The following is a 14,979-nucleotide window of genomic DNA, read 5'->3' on the forward strand; positions in this document are numbered from 1 at the left end:
TGGAGCCTGCTTTGGATTGTGTGTCTCCCTCTCTCTCTGCCCCTCCCCCTCTCGTGCTCTGTCTCTCAAAAAAAATTTTTTTTTACATTTATTTTTTTGTGAGAGACAGAGAGAGACAGAGCACGAGCGGGGGAGGGGCAGAGAGAGAAGGAGACACAGAATCCAAAGCAGGCTCCAGTCTCTGAGCAAGCTGTCAGCATAGAGCCTGACACGGGGCTCAAACCCATGAACCGTGAGATCATGACCTGAGCCAAAGTTGGACATTCAACCAACTGAGCCACCCAGGTGCCCCTAAAGTCTTTGTTTTAAAATCTAGTTTGTCTGATATAAGTATGGCTACTCTGGCTTTCTTTTGATGTCCAGTAGCATGATAGATGGTTCTCCATTCCCTGACTTCCAATCTGCAGGTCTCCTCAGTTCTAAAATGAGTCTCTTATAGGCAGCATATAGATGGATCTCAGTTTTTTATCCATTCTGACATTCTGTGTCTTTTGATTGGGGCACTTAGTCCATTTACATTCAGAGTGATTATTGAAAGATATGGATTTAGTGCCATTGTGTTATCTGTAGATTTCAGGTTTGTGGTGATGTCACTGGTCCTTTTTAGTTTTTGCTGCTTTCCACTCACAGAGTCCCCCTTAGGATTTCTTGTGGGGCTGGTGTAGTGGTCATGAACTTCTTTTGTAAGGGTTAAATTGTGGTGTAGGGCTAACATGTAGTTTGAAAAATAACAGCTTTGTTCTGACACTGAAGGTCAAGAGATAACAGCCTTACTTTACTCTTGTAAATTATGCTTCATACTCTTGTAAATCAGGCTTCACCAATGAAGCAAACAAAAGCTCAGAGAAAAGAGCATCAGAGGCAGGGTCAAGGAGATCCACTGGTTGCAACTTAGCGGCAGAAAGTCTAAAATAATCACCTCATCTGTTTCTAACTGTTTCTAACTGTTTCTAACTCATCTGGGAACTGTTTCTAACGCGTCTGGGAACTGTTTGTTCTGTTCCCAGGTGATGATAAAACAATGTAATCGGCCATAAAAACACGGGGCGCCTGGGTGGCGCAGTCGGTTAAGCGTCTGACTTCAGCCAGGTCACGATCTCGCAGTCCGTGAGTTCGAGACCTGCATCAGGCTCTGGGCTGATGGCTCAGAGCCTGGAGCCTGTTTCCGATTCTGTGTCTCCCTCTCTCTCGGCCCCTCCCCCATTCATGCTCTGTCTCTCTCTGTCCCAAAAATAAATAAACGTTGAAAAAAAAACCTCTGTACCCCAGCTGTTTGGGGCCGCATTCTTATCAAGAGTGTTGGTCCCGATCGGTCGGCCTTGCCTCTCATTGCAATAAACTTTGTTGTGACTGTCACTGGTGCCCGTAGCATTCTGTTTCAGGAGTCGTGTGGATGCAACACTTTAGTTTCTGTTTGTCTGGGAAAGCCTTTATTTCACTCTATTCTGAATGACAGCCTTGATGGATAAAGGATTCTTGGCTGCATATTTTTCCTATCCAGCACATTGACTATTTCCTGCCACTTCCTTCTGGCCTGCATAGTTTCAGTGGACAGGTCTGCTACTACCCTGATGTGCCTATCCTTGTAGGTTAAGGACCATTTGTCCCTAGCTGCTTTCAGAATTCTCTTTCTCTTTATATTTTGCCAGTTTCACTGTGATATGGCATGGTATTGACCTGTTTTTGTTGATTTTGAAGGGGGTTCTCTGTGCCTCTTGGACTTGGATGTCTGTTTCTTTCCCCAGATTAGGGAAGTTCTCAGCTGTAATTTGTTCATATAAACCCTCTGTCCCTTTCTCTCACTCTTCTGGAATTCCTATGATATGGATATTGTTTCATTACATGGAATCACTTCACTTTCTAATTCTCCCCTCATGATCTAGTAATTTCCTTTCCCTCTTTTTTTTTAGCTTCATCATTTTCCATTATTTTATCTTCTGTTTCACCTAGTCTCTCCTGTGCTTCTTCCATCCTTGCTGTCCCTGTATCTAGTTTATTTTGCATCTCGTTATAGCATTTCTTAATTCATTGTGACTAGTTCTTAGGTCTTTGGCCTCTGCAGCAAGAGATTCTCTGCTGCTTCCATGCTTTTTTTTAAGCCCAGCTATTAGTCTTGTGACTGTTACTCTAAATTCTTGTTCAGATATATTGTTTATATCTGTTTTGAGCAATTCTCTGGATGTGATTTCTTCCTGAAATTTCTTTTGAGGAGAATTCTTCTGTTTTGTCATTTTGGCTAAGTTTCTGTCTTTTGTGTGTGTGTGTGTTTTTTTTTAATTTTTTTTAACGTTTATTTATTTTTGAGACAGAGAGAGACAGAGCATGAACGGGGGAGGGGCAGAGAGAGAGGGAGACACAGAATCGGAAGCAGGCTCCAGGCCCTGAGCCATCAGCCCAGAACCTGACGCGGGGCTCGAACTCACGGACCGCGAGATCGTGACCTGAGCTGAAGTCGGACGCTTAACCGACTGAGCCACCCAGGCACCCCTCTTTTGTGTGTTTTAATAGCTTGTTTTGTGTCCTGCACCTGTGAGTACTACTATATTAAAAAAGGGTCATACACTGTCCAGGGCCTGGCACTTCAGGAAGTGTTTTTGGTGTATGTTGCATGCACTCAGTTGTTGCATTTGGGCTGCTGTATCCCACTGGTCAGTCCTCTGCAAAGCTCCTCCTTGATTGTAGTGGTGGAGTGTTTGGATCTTCAACCATGTGTGCTTTGATTTGTTTGTTGAAGTGACCCTGGAAAATAAGGAAAGGGGGGAGGGGAAACCTGATCCCTTGAAAAGAGAAAAGTGAAAGGGGAGAAAAGAAGACCGAAGAGAGAGTCAAAAAGACTCTATAAGGCTAAATCCAGAGAAAGAGAAAAGAAAAAAAGGAAGAAGAGATAGACAAGGTATAAAAAGAATAGTGTAAAAATGCCTGATCAAACAAATTTATATTTATCTAATAAACAGTCAGACACTATGAACCTGATTCCAAAAGAAGAAAATAAGAGGGTAGAAAGAAAAAGCAAAGAAAAAGACAAACAGACAAACAAGCAAACAAAAACAAAAAAACAGTTGTCTCTTGGGGCCTGGGACCGGTGGCTGTGCTGATCTGGAGGAGAGGCTGGTTGTTGGGTCAGTGTCAGTCTTCCTCCAGCTGATAAGCAGTTGCCAGGGCACAGAGGGGTGGAGTTTGGTGTAAGTGGGTCCTGTTTCCACCGGGGGCTGCTGCATTGCTTTCTGAAGTCCCACTCTGAAGTGTTAGTGTTGGGGAGAAAAATGGTGAGACCCTAATCTCTCCTCCCCTGACCGGTGTCTCAAACCACACTGTTCAGGTAGCCCTCACAGAATAGCCTAGAAGTTCAGCTTGCCCTGCTCCACAGTCTCTCTCTTGCCTTCTAGGCACTTGGCTGGGATTCAAAACCTGAAGTCTTAAAGGACCCTGCACCATGTGGACCCTGCACTATCAGGACCCTGTTCTGGTGAAGTACAAGGCCTTTGATACAAGGCCTTTGGCTGGCACCTGCAGGGTCCTTTGCCCTTGGGGAGGCAATAAACCTTCTTCCCACAGTTCTGGAGAAAGGGGACTGTGCTCTCTCAGTGTGCCCCTGAGATCACTACCATTCTCTGGGTGGCTCCCTCCTTCCCAGGAGTGTGCACACAGCTCTGGCTTTGCCAGAGCAAGTCCCACACTTTTGAAACCTCTGAGTTTTAGCTCCTAAGGCTGGTTGCAAAATAGAAACTGGCACTCTCTGTATTTCTCGTCCCCCAGTCCATGGTGTGGAGAGGTTTTTCTCCTGTGTTAACTCCATACCACAATTTCACAACCCCTCTCTTTCTCTCCCTTTTGTCTCTCCACAGAAGGGGTTCCCTCCCTTCTGTGCCGACATGGCCATTTGATCTCCCCCAATTCACATGCACTCACCTCTATCCCGCCAAGCTGTCTCCCTCCAACTGTAGAGATCTTTCTGCCACTCCGCAGATCGATTTCTTGGGTGTTCCAAGCGTTCTGACCTCAATACAGCTGTGTTTGAGGGATGAGGAAAATCCTGGTTTCCCTACTTCTCCATCTTTTCTCTGCCCCTCTTCAGTGTTTGTATTTAGATTTATGGTCCATTCTGAGTTTGTTTGTATGTAGGTATCAATTATTTTTAAAGTTTATTCATTTTGAGAGAGGTTGCTTGTGCATGCATTCAAGCAAGTGGGGGAGGGGCAGAGAGAGAGGTAGAGAGAGAGAGTCTCAGGCAGGCTGTACACTGTCAGGCAGAGCCCAATGCGGGGCTTGAACCCACCATGAGATCATGACTTGAGCCAAAGTCAGATGCTCAACTGACTGAGCCATCCAGGTGCCCCCTGAGTTAATTTTTATAGAAAGTGTAAACCGTAGGTCATGAAGATTCATTTGCTTTTTTTTTGAACTTACTAAATTCTGATTGTTCCAATACCATTTGTTAAAAAAGACATCCTTTCTCCACTGAATTGCCTTTAACACCTTTTTTTTTTTAATTTTTTTTTTCTTAATGTTTTTATTTATTTTTGAGACAGAGAGAGACAGAGCATGAGCAGGGAAGGGGCAGAGAGAGAGGGAGACGCAGAATCGGAAGCAGGCTCCAGGCTCTGAGCCATCAGCCCAGAGCCTGACGTGGGGCTCGAACTCACGGACCTCGAGATCTTGACCTGAGCCGAAGTCGGACGCTCAACGGACTGAGCCACCCAGGCGCCCCGCCTTTAACACCTTTGTAAAAAAAATCAACTGGTGATATTTGTTTGGGTCTGTTTGTGGATTCTATTCTGCACCCTTGATGTATGTGCTTTACTTTTTTTTTTAAGCTTATTTATTTGTTTTGAGAGAGGAGGAGAAGGGGTAGAGAGAGAGGGAGAGTGAATCTTAAGTAGGCCCTGTGCTGTCAGCATGGAGCCTAATGCCGGGCTCAGTCTCACAAACCATAAGATCCTGACCTGAGCTTAAATCAAGAGTCAGACACTTAATGGGCTGAGCCACCTAGGTACCCCAGTGCCTGTCCTTTTCTAATACCTAATCACAGGTACTGTGATTCCTCCAAATTTATCCACTTTTTTTCTGTATTGTTATAATGAATCTAGGTTTTTTTGCCCATATTTAAATTTAGAATCAACTTGTCTATATCAATAAGAATATGCTGGGGATTTTATTGGAACTGCAAGAAGTTTAAAGATTTATTTCGAGAGACTTGACGTCTTTAGTATATTGAGTATTATAATTCATGAATATGGTATGTTTATTTATTTAGGTTTTTGAATTTTTATCAGTATTTAAAATTTTTCTGCCTAAGACCTGGACACATTTTATTAAATTTATTAAATTTATGCCTTAGTATTTCCTTTTCAAAAAGACTATTATAATTGGTTTTGTTTTTATTTTGTTTTTATTTTTTATTAAAAAAATTTTTTTACATTTATTCATTTTTGATAGAGACAGAGCATAAGTGGGGGAGGGGCAGAGAGAGGAGGAGACACAGAATCCGAAGCAGGCTCCAGGCTCCGAGCTGTCAGCACAAAGCCTGACGCGGGGCCCGAACCCACAAACCGCAAGACCTGTGACCCAAGCTGAAGCCTGATGCCCAACCAACTGAGCCACTCAGGCACCCCTAATTGGTTTTGTTTTTAAAATTTTTGTTTCAAATTCTTCATTGCTAGTACTCAGAAATATTTTGAATTTGTATGTTGACCATGTAACCTATTATCCTGTAACCTTACTAAACTTACTAGCTGTAAGAGATTAAAAAAAAAAAAAAAAACCTTGGGATTTTCCATGTAGATAATCATGTCATCTGAAAAAAAGGACAGTTTTATTCTTCTTGCCTTACTGCACTGCCTAGGATTTCCAATATAATGTTGAATAGGAAGTAGTGAGAGTGGACATCCTTGCCTTAATCCCATCTCAGGAGGAACGCATTCACACTTTCCTAATTAAGTACAATGGTTTTATGTAGATATCTTTTATCAGATTGAGGAAGTTTCCTTCTGTGCTTAGTTTGCCAAGAGCTTTTATCATGAATGAATGTAGAATTTTGTTAAATGATTTTTCTACATCAATTAATAAGATCATGTGGTTTTTCTTTTTCAGACTGTTAATATAATGGGTTATATTGATTGATTTTCTAATGTTGAACAGGCTTGCATATTTGGAATTAATTCCACTTGGTCATGGTGTACAATTCTTTTTATACATTGCTGCATTTGATTTGCTCATATTTTTTTGAGAACTTTTGTGCCTAAGTTCCTGAGACACCTATCTATAACTTGCTTGCTTATTTGCTTTTCTTTTCTTGCTTCCCCCTTTTTGGGGGAAAACTACCCTTGTCTAGTTTTGGCATCAGGGTAATACAAGCCTCATTAAATGAGTTGGGAAGTATTTCCTCCTTTCTCGTTTTCTGGAAAACAGTATGTAAAATACATGTTAATTCTTTCTTAAATGTTTGGTAGAATTCTCCAGTGAAATCATCTTGGCCTGGAATTTTTTTTTTCAAAAAGTTCTATAGAAAAGGAACCCTGTTGGGGCGCCTGGGTGGCTCAGTCGGTTAAGTGTCCAACTTCGGCTCAGGTCATGATCTCGCAGTCCGTGAGTTCGAGCCCCACGTCAGGCTCTGTGCTGCCAGCTCAGAGCCGGGAGCCTGTTTCAGATTCTGTGTCTCCCTCTCTCTCTGACCCTCCCCCATTCATGCTCTGTCTCTCTCTGTCTCAAAAATAAATAAATGTTAAAAAAAAACAAGACTGCAGATTAAATTTTTAAAATTAATATAGGAATATTCAGGTTATATATTTTATCTATTGGGTGAGTTTTGTAGCTTGTGGTTTTCAAAGGAATCGGTCCATTTCATCAAAATTGAATTTATGTGTATAATATGTTCCAAATATTTCCCATCTTTTTAATGTCTGTAAGGTCTACTGTGGTATATCTTTCATTCCTACATTGGAAATTTGTGTTTTTTCTTTCTCTCTCTCTCTCTTTTTGGTCAATATTGCTAGAAGTTTGTCAATTTTATTGATCTTTTCAAACACCAGATTTGGTTTTATAGATTTCCTCTATTTTTTGTTTTTAATTTCATTGACTTTTGCTCTAATATTTATTATTTCTTTTCTCTGCTTGCTTTGGGTTTGCTTTGCTCTTCTTTCTCTGTTTCCTCCGTCCCCACCCCTCCCCCTCCAGACTTAGTTCTTTATTGATCTATCTGCAAGTTCACTGATCTTTTCCTTTGTAGCCTCCTATATACTGTTAAACAAATCCAGTAAATTTTTATTTAGTATATTTTCTTTTTCAGTTCTATATTTTCTATTTATTTATTTATAATTTATTTATTTTTGAGATAGAGACAGAGTGTGAGTGGGGGAGGGGCAGAGAGAGAAGGAGACACAGAATCAGAAGCAGGCTCCAGTCTCTGAGCTGTCATCACAGAGCCTGACCTGGGGGCTTGAACCCACAAACTGCGAGATAATGACCTGAGCTGAAGTGGAACGCTCAACCAACTGAGCCACCCAGGCACCCCAATTTATTTTTATTTTTTGATGTTTATTTTTGAGAGAGAGGGAGAGCACATGTGGGGGAGGGGCAGAGAGTGAGAGGGAGACAGAGGATCCGAAGTAGGCTCTTTCCTGAGAGCAGAGAGCCTGATGTGGGGCTCGAACCTGCAAACTGTGAGATGATGACCTGAGCCAAAGTTGGAGGCTTAACCAACTGAGCCACCTAGGTGCTCCCCCATTTTTTTTTTTAAGTTTATTTATTTATTTTGAGAGAGAGAGAGTGCATGAGTGCGAGTTAGGACGGGGCAGAGAGAATTCCAAGCAGGCTCTGCACTGTCCACATGGAGCCAGACTCTCAAACCCAGGAACCCTGAAACCACGGCCTGAGCTGAAATCAAGAGTCAGATGCTTAACTAACTGAGCCACCCAGACGCCCCTATATTTTTTGTTTAAAAAGCTTCCATTCCGGGGCATCTGGGTGGCTCAGTCGGTTAAGCATCCGACTTCGGCTCAGGTCACGATCTTGCGGTATGTGAGTTCGAGCCCCGCGTCGGGCTCTGTGCTGACTGCTCAGAGCCTGGAGCCTGTTTCCGATTCTGTGTCTCCCTCTCTCTCTGCCCCTCCCCCGTTCATGCTCTGTCTCTCTCTGTCTCAAAAATAAATAAACGTTAAAAAAATTTTTTTTTAAAAAGCTTCCACTTCCTCCTGACGTTTTTTATTTAGGCAACCAATGTTTTCCTTTAGGTCTTTGAATATATTTAGCTTCATTGCTTTAAAGCCTTGTATGGTAATTGTAACATCTCTGTTATCTTGGAGTTTATTCTATTGCCTTTCCCCCCTTGACTGTGGGTTACATTTTCCTGTGTCTTAGAAAGTCTTAATTTTTTATTTTATATTGTACATTTTGGACATTTGGGGTTGGATATTTTAGGGACATAGGTTCCATTATTTTTTTCTAAAGAATGTTTACATTCGTTCTATCAGGAAATTAAAATACTGGCCGATTGCCTTGTACTTATGGTGTCTTGATATTATACTTTGTGAGGTCTCAGCAGGCCCTGAGAGGGCTTTACAAGGCACCTAGGAGACATACTGGAACCTGAGCCACTCTGGGCTAAACTCCCCAGACCGAGCCAAACACTCATGTCCGTCCCACTCTCTCCTCCCTTCTGACCTCTCAAACAAACCCTCTGAGGTCTTGGTCCCTTAGTTTCATTCTCAGCTCTCAGTTTTAGAGCAAATACTTTGTTCTGGGACATAATGTTTACTTCTAAACTGTGGTCCTTCTGGGGTTTTAGTGGAAGGCTTAAGATGTGGACCAAACCTCTCTACTTTGACAAGATTATTATGACAAACTCTGCTCTGTGGTGGACTGCAGCTGAAATCTCTGTTCAGCTGTTTTTAGCCTTCCACCTGCAAATAACAGAGGGCTCAACTGCACTGGCTTAAATAAATAGGAGTTTATTCATTTTTTAAAAGAAATGTAGAGATGGATGGCTGCTGCTATTGGGAACCATGGTGCAATCATTTCATAGCTGGGTTGTTGTCATTCTTTCGGTTTTTCTTTGTGGCTGCGAGATGACTGCTTGTACCTCCACTAATCTCATTAATATTAGAGGCTGGAAGAAATAGAAAGGCATTAGGCCAGCAATGTTGTTCTCTTCATATTAGGAAAGTAAAAGCCAGCAACCTACTCAGCATGTTTTTGTATGAATTTCACTACTCAAATCAGGAATGCATGGTCACCCTAAGTTGAAGGGAAACTGAGAAGATGGATTACAGGATTTCACAATTGGCTGACTAGTTAGAAACTTCAGATAACTTAAAAAAAATTTTTTTTAATGTTTATTTATCTTTGAGAGAGAAAGAGAGTCAGAGCGCAAGCAGGGGAAGGGCAGACACAAAATCTGAAGCAGGCTCCAGGCTCCAAGATGTCAGCATAGAGCCTGACACAGGGCTCGAACTCACAAACCGTGAGATCGTGACCTGAGCCGAAGTTGGATGCTTAACCAATTGAGCCACCCAGGCGCCCCTAGGTAACTTTTTTGATATTTAATCATTTATCTTAGTAATATGAGGCATTTATTTATTTTAAATTTTATTTTATTATTTATTTTTTTATTGCACTATAATTAACATATATTAGTTTTGGTGTACAACATAATGATTTGATATTTGTATATATTGTGAAATGATCACTAGAATAAATCTAGTTAATATCCATCACCATTACATAGTTATAATTTTTTCATTATGATGAGAACTTTTAAGATCTTTTTAGCAACTTTCAAAAATGCAATTCAGTATTAACTATAGTGATAATATTATACATTACAGTGAGTTAATAGAAAATATATATTGGTTTCTGCCCTGGTTCCTGGCACAAGCTCCTAAAACACTTGTTATTTCCTGAGGCACCAGGTTGGCTCAGTCGGTTAAGCATCAGAGCCTGGAGCCTGCTTTGGGTGTCTCCCTCTCTCTTTGCCCCTCCCCGTTCTCTCTCTCTCTCTCTCAAAAATAAACATAAAAAAAAAAAAAAACTAAAAAAAAAAAAATCCTTGTTATTTCCTAAAATATAATAACACCAGGAGCATCTCTTGTTCAAATATTGGTCTTTGACTTCTGTTTCTTTTTTTTTTTTCTTTAATTTTTTTTTTCAACGTTTATTTTTGGGACAGAGAGAGACAGAGCATGAACGGGGGAGAGGCAGAGAGAGAGGGAGACACAGAATCGGAAACAGGCTCCAGGCTCTGAGCCATCAGCCCAGATCCCGACGCGGGGCTGGAACTCGCGGACCGCGAGATCGTGACCTGGCTGAAGTCGGACGCTTAACCGACTGCGCCACCCAGGCGCCCCTGACTTCCGTTTCTGACACCGAGCTCCTAAAACCCTAGTAATTTCCTGGGAGATGGAGTGTCTTTTGTCCTAATGAAGTAACTCTGGGTGGGCTTCTAGATGAGACCTAGTCACAGGAAAGACAAATCCATGATTCCAAGTTTGGAATTTTCAGCCTTGTCCCTCATTCTCTTGAGAAGAGAGAAGGGCTGAAAATGGTGTTAATGATCGATCATGCCTATGTATGAAAGCTCCATAAAATCCCCAAAGTACTGGGTTTGAAGAGCTTCCAGGTTGGTGAACAGATCCACACGGGGAGGGTGATATACCCAACTCTATAGGAACAGAAGCTTCTGTGCTTGGGACCCTCCCAGACTTCATTACACTATGTATCTCTTCATCTGGTTGTTCATCTGTATCCTGTAGTAAGCTGGTAAATGTTAGTGTTGAGTTCTGTGAGCTGCTTTAGCAAATTAATTAAACCTAAGGAGGCGGGGGTGGGGGTGGGAGTGGATGGCGGGCATTGGAACCTCTGATCTATAGCCAATTGGTCAGAAGCACAGACGATAACCCGAGCTTGCAGCTGGTATCTAAGTGTGTGTGTTTGGGGGGGGGGGGGGGGGGAGGCGGGGGAGGGCAGCCTTGTGGGACTGAGTCCTTAACCTGTGAGATATTATGCTTTGAGAAGACAGTGTCAGAATTGAGTTAAATTATAGGGTGCCCAACTAGTGTTGCAGAGATTGTTTGGTGTGGGGTAAAACTTCCGCATTTGATGACTAGAAGCCAAGTGTTTAGGGCAAGTAGTAAAAAACAACACAGGAGGAAAGAATTGGGTTTTTCCCTACATAGGAAGGAAAAAAAAAAAAACCCAAAAAAACAACCCTGAGTTTTTTCTGTTTTGATTACATACCTATAACTTATTTATTTTATAACTGGATGTTTGTACCTTTTGGCCACCTCCACCTATTTCACCCTTCCCCCACTCCTAAAGCATTTAGTTTTAATTGATTTGCAAATCATTAAAAAATTAATAAATGTTTTTAAACTAATCTCAACTACTATAAAATCAAATAAAGTAGAAAGGTAAATTTTTCACTCCTTTTACTCTCCTTGATTAATTGCTCCCCACAATTACTATTGACATACACAGAGTTTTTCTTCTTTCAGAAATGAGAATCAAACAATATATATTGTTCTGCAACCTGCTTCATTCACAGGACATATCATAGACCTATTTCCATGCTGTGACTTATTTTGAATGTTATTTTTAATGTTGACATTAAATTGTATTTTCTTTATATTATTTTAAAACATTTATATATTTTTATGTATCAGTATTTAATGTGTTGATAAAAATATTGTGTCTCATAAAATATATATATACACACAAATACAAAAATCTGTATACTCACTGCCATTAAGTAACTCTATAATCTCTTCTCAGTCTCATTTTCTTTCCTGTATCCAGAGGTAACTACCTTCCTGAATTTTATGTTGTAAGTTATCACTTATGATATTAAATGATACTCTCTTTTTTAAGTTTCTGTTAATGTCTGTATGTATACAGTATTGTTGTGAATATTCTTATATGTGATTCCTGCTACTTATGTGCAAGAGTTTCTTCTGAGTACATTTTTGAGGTGGAATTTCTGGGTCATAGAAAATGTGCATGTTCAATATCATATTGTTTCTAGAGTGATCCAATTTACTCTATTTTAGAAGCCTATTTTAGTAGCATTGAATTATTTTTTAAAAAGTACATGATTCTAACATAATCATCAGACAATATATTAGCTTATAAGAATGTGATCTATAGGAAACCTCTCAGGAACACTACTAAAATTACCTGAATTGCTTTTTACTAACCAATTATAATTAAAACTTTGCAAATAATTTGCTAATGTTTTTATTATATTGTATTTGGTTCACATGTGCTATTTAACATTATTCCAGAAGAAGAACAATGAAGCATAATGTAATGTATTTGTATAGTTATGCTTTGTCCAGCAACATTACTTCATGATTGTTACATGGCATTGTTACAGGCATGTATCTAGGACCACCATTAGCTTCCTCTGTACTTTTTTTTTCTTTTTTTTTTAAATGTGGTTTTTGTCTACAACACTGCCCCCTCATGACCACAAGTGTTAGTACAGGTGTGAATGTGAGGTAGATAGAGACAGTAACTGACAGATTTTATTTATTCAGCACAAATATTTTATTTGAAATGTGTTTAATTTTAAACGTCTATGAAGTATGAATAATAGCAGAAATTAATTCTACCTTTTTACATTATTGTACTTGGGTTTTTTTTCCCCTAGAAATACTCAACTACCATTTATACTTATATACAAATACTTGGTGTTTAAAAATTTTTTTTTTTTAATTTATGTTTATTTTTGAGAGAGAGAAAGAAAGAGTGCGAGCAGGGGAGGGACAGAGAGAGGGAGGGAGACACAGAATCAGAAGCAGGCTCCAGGCTGGGAGCTGTCAGCACAGAGCCCCACGAGGGGCTCCAACTCAGGGACCTGGAGATTATGACCTGAGCCAAAGTCGGTCGCCCAACCCACTGAGCTACCCAGGCACCCCCCCCCTTTTTTAAAATTTTTTAAAAATATATTTATTTTTGAGAGAGAGAGAACAAATATTTGGTGTTCAACATCTTGTTTCTTTTATTATACTTATTTCTAAATTACATACTACAAAATATAAACAGGTTCTTGACTAGATCGTTCTTTTAGGCCCCCTTATTTTGCCCTCCCTCATTAATTGTATCATTTTTTTTTACCTCATATTTCAACATTTATTTATTTTTGAGAGGCGGAGAGAGACAGCACAAATGGGGTTGGGGCAGAGAGAGAATGGGACACAGAATCTGAAGCAGGCCCTGGGCTCTGGGCTGTCAGCACAGAGCCCCACGCGAACCCACAAACCGTGAGATCATGACCTCACATGACCTCAGCCGAAGTCCGATGCTTAACCGACTGAGCCACCCAGGCGCCCCATTTTTTACCTCATATTTCAAAACATCAAAATTCCTTCTCCCCATCCTTCATCAGAACCATCTTTGGCAGATCTGGGAGAAATTAAACCAGGTGTGCCCCAAACCTGTTTTGGCACAATGTTTCTTACAAATGAAATCTGAAAATACTGAACTTCAGGGGCACAACTGAGCAAAGAGCAGCAGCACTCTTGCTTCTGGATAGAATTGTGTTGAGAGGTTCTGTAGCAGCCGGCAGAGAAGCCGTGACAAAGTGTCCCGCTCCAGCAATATCGCCCCCTCTGCCTGAGTGACCCCTTGGAAGGAGTCTGCAGAACTGTCGGCATCTGAGGTTTCAGGCTGTGTTTGTTCTAAGGTGGGACCTCACTGCCCAGCTCCCGCGGGTTGAGCCAAAGGTTAATGTTTGGAGGTGCTCACCCCTTATTTATTGTAGTCAACTTAACAGTAGCTCGGCAAGTGACTCCTAGGAGAAAATAAGATGACAAGGAAAAAAGAATGTAAAGACTCATTTTGTTACGATTTTTTATATTTTAGTTGCGAATATAAGTAGTTTTGCTTTTGATAATACACGTTTTTGGTTTAAAAAAAATTTTATGTTTATTCATTTTTGAAAGACAGAGAGAGAGAGAGAGAGAGAGAGACAGAGCACAAGCAGGGGTGGGGCAGAGAGAGAGGGGGACACAGAATCTGAAGCAGGCTCCAGGCTCTGAGCTGTCAGCACAGAGCGGGACTCGGTGTTCGAACTCACGAACCGCGAGATCATGACCTGAGCTGAAGTCGGATGCTCAACCGACTGAGCCACCCAGGCGCCCCGATAATACATGTTTTTTAATTGAAATATAGTTGACTTATAATACGAATATAAGTCGTTACCGAAATTCTCTTGAGACCTACATTGCTACAAGAGCATAAGGTCAAACGCGGATTCAAAAAAGGTCCCGAAGGAGATTTCATTAATTGCAAAATTAGCGCAGAGGTCCCCGGCTCTCTCACAACCCTCCTCCCAAGCGCCGGCGGCGCGGAGGGCCCCGAAGGTAGCCTCTTGCCCCTCCCGCGCAAAGTGGAGGTGGCGAGGCTCGCGGCTCTGCGGGAAAACGTCCACCTCGCGCTGCAAGTCTAGGGCCGCAGGCGCTGAGCCCCCGCAGGGAGGAGGGGCGGGCTCAGGGAGCCCCTCCCAGGGGGCGGGGCCAAGGATTTCTCCCCAGCACCGCTGTGCAGAGTCTGAATCTCCAGGGTCTCCAGTTTAGAAAAGCCTATGCAAAGCCTAGCAGAAGCCAAGGTGCTTATCAGCAGATCTTTTATGATCGTTTGGTAAAAGCCCTGCGGGTCTGCACAGGTCGCCTCCCTCGGAGCTCGGCGACTGAACGTCGGAGCCGGCCCTCGGCCCCCCGCTGCAGTCGGAAGGTTACAGCAGCGGGAGCCAGAGAGGCGGTGGCGGCGGCCCAGGAAGGAGCAGCAGCGCCCGGGTGAGTCTGGGCATGTGTTTATCTCTCTGTGTGCCCAACTTTATGATTTACCCGCCTTCCTTTTCCACATCCAGGGCCTCTGATTCTACGTGTGTTTTTCTTAATCGGCGTAGGTAAAATGGTTCATGGGATTTCAAGACTTTCTTTTCCTCAATTTACTTTTGAGTAGTTTTCCCTTGTTTTATGTCACTGT

General features: G+C 41.7%; 1 protein-coding gene across 8 annotated transcripts in view; it reads left to right on the forward strand.

Moving 5' to 3' along the window:
* The window catches only part of PSPH (phosphoserine phosphatase), a 57,628-nt gene that overhangs the window by 22,744 nt on the left and 19,905 nt on the right, over nucleotides 1-14,979 (forward strand). For 4 of the 8 annotated variants that reach the window (XM_043559921.1, XM_043559925.1, XM_043559919.1 and 1 more), the window contains exon 1: nucleotides 14,671-14,786. The gene's annotated coding sequence lies outside the window, so the exon portion shown is untranslated. Of the gene's footprint in view, nucleotides 1-14,656; nucleotides 14,787-14,979 lie in introns of those variants that run through there. The other 4 variants (XM_043559920.1, XM_043559922.1, XM_043559924.1 and 1 more) reach the window with 2 other exon arrangements.

This window comes from Prionailurus bengalensis, chromosome E3 (assembly GCF_016509475.1).
Source record: "Prionailurus bengalensis isolate Pbe53 chromosome E3, Fcat_Pben_1.1_paternal_pri, whole genome shotgun sequence".
Classification (NCBI taxonomy): Eukaryota; Metazoa; Chordata; class Mammalia; order Carnivora; family Felidae; genus Prionailurus; species Prionailurus bengalensis.